Here is a 6,017-nt window from a genome sequence, read left to right on the forward strand (position 1 = left end):
TTTCCTTACTCCTTATGATAGCTCCCAAGCTCCCGAAAGTAACACCAAGGACACTTTCTACTTCGGTAAAGAACCTTGAATCAGTAGCCTTGGAAGCAGTTGATTGAGAGTTGATCTTCTTGGAAGTCATTTCGGTGTTCTTAATCTTCAAAGTCTGAAAATCTGAGATGAGAGGTAGAGATCGTCCTACTGGGTGTATCAGAATTTATTGGACAGTAAAATTCTTATGACCAAAAATAATAATCGAGACAAAAAAAATACTGCAATAATTGATTTATTGATTTCAATAAGTGTTACAATCTCTATGATTCTTCTGATTTACCTTTTCAACTGTAAATTCAAGGGCTTCGAGCTTGATCTTGAACTTTAACTTTAACTTGACGAATTTGATCTTGACTTGTGCTTGAATACAAGGGCTTGGTAGCTTGTTCTTGAATCTTGCGGTCTTGATCTTGAACTTGAACTTGATTTGACAACTTGGTGAACTTAATTTTTTTTATAGAAAAATACTGAAACAATCGATTTATTGATTTCAATAAGTGAGTTTTACAATCTCTATAATTCCTCTGATTCGCCTTTTTAACTATGAATTCAAAGGCTTCGAGCTTGATCTTGAACTTTAACTTGAACTTGACGGATTTGATCTTGACTTGTGCTTGAATCCAAGGGTTTGGTAGCTTGTTTTTGAATCTTGCGGTCTTGATCTTGAACTTGAACTTGATTTGAAGACTTGATGAACTTGATCTCGACCTGTACTTGAATTCAAGGGCCTTTGAGCTTGTTCTTGAATCTTGAAGTCTTGATCTTAAATCTTGTACTTGTTCTTGAATCTTGAACTCTTGATCTTGAATCTTGAGCTTGTTCTTGAACCTTGAACTCTTGATCTTGAAATCTTGAGCTTGTTCTTGAACCTTGAACTCTTGATTGTGAAATCTTGAATTTGTAGAGAAATCTGTTGCTTTGATCCACGAGCTCTCCCTTGCTTCTTGTTAAACTTGTTGGTCCCTTTTCTGAATTATGATGCCCCTATTTATAGTTGTAGGAAGTAGAGAGTCATAATAAATATGAACTTTCTTTGACCAATCAGATTTCAGTGACACGGCATTTCTTATGGGCTTTTAATTTACTGCATCATTTTGACACACAGCATGATCTTATTGGCTCCTTCACTTGACTTGGTATGCCACATCATTTGATACGTGGGGCTTATTTGGGCCTCTAGAATATGACAATATCTTAGGCTTAGTAAAGTGTGTTCATCATTTGTAGCCCAAATCAATGGGCTAGCGCAATACAAAATTGGACTTTAATTAAACCCATATATGTTTGGACTTAAATAATTAGATTAATTATATTAATCTGCAATATTTATTTGGGACTAATATATTTTAAATTTAATACAATCCGAATTTTGTAGGGATTTAAATTTAATAAAATTGAATCGGCAACAACATGTTTGTAGAGGTTTGAAGGTGACTGGTGCAACAATTTAAAAGGTACTTTTAGTTGTTCTTGCAGTCTTCTATATAATTCATCCTTATACTGATATAGTTGAACATGGATAGAGAGGTGCCTTTATAGCTTCATTGCTGATGTCAAGAAAAAGTTAATAGACGCATATCCTATGAGTATTTTATTAGCTTGTTATGTCAGCATTCCTCATTGAGATGTTGCAGTTTCAGTTTTACAAAGCTAAATGCTTTTAGTTGGAGTAGAACTAAATGCTTTTAGTTGGAGTAGAGCATTCTAGGTGTAAAGAAAGGGTGGCATATCACGACCATTTCCTCTTTGCAATAACTTTTTCCTTTTGGAATAAATTCAGCTTTCAAGTTGATTGTAAAAGCAAATAAGATTGCAGTAAATGGCATCAACATGAAACAAAAAGAGAGATATCAGTGGTATGAGACATAGAACTTAGATAGCTAGACAAAAATTATCCATTATTTAGCTTAACAGATTATACCAGCTATTATACACCTATAGTTGTGTGTATGCCATTTTATAAGATGTAAAAATTTTTTGTTCTTTCAATTATTAATGTAGAGACAAAGAGCTGATGCAACATGCTTACCAGGTGAAAGTTATATCTGAAAATGGACTGACTTATTTCTTAATTGGTGAAATTTTCATGCTTAGCAATCTTTCCATAAGAGTTATCATATTGGTCAAAAACTTTCCAATATATCTGATGAGTTAATTGAGTGGGCTGATTGAAAAGACTATGAATTTTTGGTTTATTTCATTTACATAATAGCACCTATGCACATGTTTTCATGATCAAGAATTGATCAACTTATTCAGCTTTGTCTCTCCATTGACACTTTTTCTCGGCTCTTCTGAATTTACCGTTACTCTTAAGTTAAGGAGTAATTTATTTTTGTCAATGAAGCAGATTCGAGATGTTCGTCGAGATTATCAACTTCCTTCCCTAGTGTGCTTGAGTTGTTGGTAAATTAACTTTCAAGAGTAAGTATTCTACTCGTTTTATCCGCCTCTATCAATTTCTTTTTCTGACTTCTGCTTCATTTATAGTTGTGTTCTTCGGTGGGTGGATATGCTCTATGTGTTTTGCTGAGGGATTTTGGCTATGAAGGATGTTTTGTAGCTTCGGGTAAGCTTCGATACTTAACATTTTTCCTTCTTTTGGTGTAGCTCTGATACTCAGTCTTATGTAGGTAGAAGTGGAGTTGAGTGCATTGGAAGCTCGACACTTCCATCCTATACTGATAAGTGCAATCTTCAGGTTTCTAATTTCTGATTCTATCCTAGATCCCTCCTATTTTGTTGAATCCTTTTTGATGGCTAAAGTAGTATAGGCTAAGGCCCGCTAAATTTTGTAACTATATTCATGCAACTTGTATGTTAAGAAAGCATTCAGTGAGGGGTAGATGTTATATAGCTTAAAACTTTTTCTAATAAACCAATTTGGATTATGTTAACAATTAAAAGGAATGAAATGGTGAACTATTAATATTAGGAGATTGGGAATCAGATCACATAAGTTCATTATTTTTCATCTTCTCTAGTCATAGTTAGTTGGAAATAAGTGTTACAAGTAACAAGACATTGACAGCTCTTTAGTTTGGTCATGTTTGAATCTGGAACCAAACTAATCCTCATGTTCAATTCAACATAAAGTTACACAGAATGACTAGTTTTAGACCTATTTTTACATGTCTTAGAGACAGACATCTCTTTTTGTATCCAATATCTCTAAATCTGATTGTGACCAGAGGCTGAGGGTGACCATTTAATGTGAAGAAAAATGGTTTCATGGTCTTAGTTTCTTAGTTCTGTGGAAATGGAATGTCATTTGCATTTTCATCTAGTGACCCGTTAGATTCAAAAACATTAAAATAAGATATTTTGTTTCCTGGCCTTGGGTTTTACATGACATGAAAGAAAAACTAATGTATTGTATTGGTTGACAATATTATTTGTTTGTACTTTGTAAGATCACAGTAATTTTCTTTCTTTTACAGATCCATCGGTTGTGAGAAATTCTACAAAGGTAAGAACAAGGTAGTTTTAAGTTTTGCTGAAGATACTTTCTAGACATGTGTCCCAGGCTTTTGACTTTTCTGATTTCCTTTCTTTTGGTATTTAGGACAGAATAATTTGAACCATCAGCAGATCCCTACTCCTCTATTGTAAAGCTGTCTCCATCAGCTCCCTCTGTTTCAACAATGTCTACCTCTCCTTTATCATCAAAAAATCAGTTGCGTCCTGCCAGTTCTACTTCTTTGCCTCAATATTCTTCCAGCCACCAGCTGGGACGACGAGTTTCTGAGAGTCATATACCAGGAATAAAGTCACCTACATTCTCAATTTCTGAAGAATCACCATCCTTCATGCTCCCTAATTGGCGTAATGAATCAACCAGGGGCCCCATTGGTGGATCATCGTATGGATGGTCTGTAGCAATTTTTTACCATGTACCCCACAAAGGTAGGGATAAGATCTGTGTACAACCCAACTTTCCCAGATCCCACCAGAGGGATCACATTGAAATTGTTTTTGTTCGGTTATAGAATAGCTAAGTACTCAAACTTCTATTAATAATTAGTTTAACGTTTTTGTAGTTGACCTGTGTTTTTTAAATGCACTTAACAATAACGTTCTTCCTCCATCCCAACAACCACAACGCACATAACCAAGAAGGACCTCCTTTCTAAAAGAACTTCTTGGTCTTGTCCATTTTATGATAGTGTTTGATTGAGAACGAAATTATAAATGTTACAAAAACTTAAATATCATACTTGTGAGAGTTGAAAAAATACTACACTAATGTTTTATGCAGCAACGAAATCGGAACTTTCATGTACAGAATAATTGTTTGTTGTAATAGTCGCATGTATATATTACTTCCATAGTTTCGGAAAATCAGTGAGAGTACCAGGACAGAAAACAATGTTTATCAAATGACAAGAATGTTTTATCTTTAATTTCATTCAAGAAGTTCTCCGAAAAAAAGGTTAAAGGTCCATTGAAGAGAAACTGAAGTCAACAACACATATGCTGCATGTCATCTAGAAGACCAGTTTCCCGTTTCTTACAACAACAATAACAACAACAATACTCAGTGTAGTCCCATAAGTGGGTCTGCAAAGGATAGAGTGTACGCGGACCTTACTCCTATCTTGAGAGGTAGAGAGTCTGTTTCTAATAGACCCTCGACTCAAGAAAAAGCATATCAAAGCATGTCAGAAAATGAAATAATGGAGGTGAAAAAAACATGACAAGATACTATAGAAAACAAGAAGCATCCTGTAAAAAAGATAGGAAACAACCGATAGTAAAAAAGAATCTGAAGGCAAGCAGCTATTGTCGATCCCATTTCTTGACCCATAAAATTCATTTTCTCCAAATCGATCAGCGTATGTGATACTCAAAACTTTAGCATCTAAAATGTATACCTTTGAGATACGCACCCCAAGACACCTATGAATTCCTGAACATTGCAAACAGATGAATATCCCAAGGTTGATGCTCGCCTACCTTGGGGCCCTGATCATACAAAATGTCATAAACTATAAAAATGATTAGACTAACATGTTCGATAATGTAAAATAACTATATCGATGCAGAACAGTCTGTACAAAAAAGAGAATCACATAGACCGCGAACATAATGAAAATTGCATATCTAGCTCATTTCATAACCTACTAAAACTCTACATGATTATCATATGCTGTTAATTGCAACAAACTTTTACATGATTTATTTTTTTCTTTGATAATCGTGGTGTCCAGAACAGCTTACGTCCACCTCAACTAATTTCATGGTATCTTATGTTTACAACAAGAGACCCAAAAGCTGAAATTGAAACCTATTCTCTTTGATTATAACATATTACTATACCAATTGCCAAATTCAATTCTTCAATAAGATTGATTAAATTGGGCATAATTTCTATATCTTTTCCTTATGAATTATACATTAGTCGTGGGGACTGGCAAAATGCATTGCGTTCAATTGAATTACTCTACTTGTTACAGCAGATGAACGCTATTCTAAACATTCCAGGTAATCAACCGAAAAAGCTACAAATAAACAATCATGCATGACAGATAAACCTAATACTTTCGACTCAAATCATAAATTTATGTTTAAAAAAAAAAAAAAGAAGCAATCCCACTATGATAGGTACGGGCCATACCAAAAATTTATGTCTAAAACGTTTATTGGAATTGCAACATATGATAGGTAAGTTTAATATTGAGAACCTAAAATATTAAACCCATAAAATTTAAATCCCGATGATTAACATATTGCTACAATGAATTAATAGTGATCGAAGAACATGTTATTTAAGAATAATCTAGTATATAGTAATCTAAGATGATCATATTTTGTTATGTATATAGTTGAAAGGAATATTGTGAAATAGCATCATATGAAAAAGAATGACTACCTACTTATCTGATGAAATGATACATAAATTTAAGATACTTGTTTTGTATGTACTTAAGGATATAGAAATAACAGATATAAGAAAGACCATATGAGAAAAATAT

At 33.8% G+C, this 6,017-nt stretch overlaps 1 long non-coding RNA gene across 1 annotated transcript; it reads left to right on the forward strand.

Annotated features, from left to right (window-relative positions):
- Positions 1-1,605: 1,605 nt before the first annotated feature.
- LOC107874994 lies at positions 1,606-4,005 on the forward strand. The gene is made up of 4 exons (XR_001675680.2): positions 1,606-2,611; positions 2,676-2,743; positions 3,483-3,511; positions 3,608-4,005. It is a non-coding gene; the product is annotated as an uncharacterized LOC107874994 (long non-coding RNA).
- The last annotated feature ends 2,012 nt before the right edge of the window (positions 4,006-6,017 follow it).

Source organism: Capsicum annuum, chromosome 6, assembly GCF_002878395.1.
Source record: "Capsicum annuum cultivar UCD-10X-F1 chromosome 6, UCD10Xv1.1, whole genome shotgun sequence".
Classification (NCBI taxonomy): domain Eukaryota; kingdom Viridiplantae; phylum Streptophyta; class Magnoliopsida; order Solanales; family Solanaceae; genus Capsicum; species Capsicum annuum.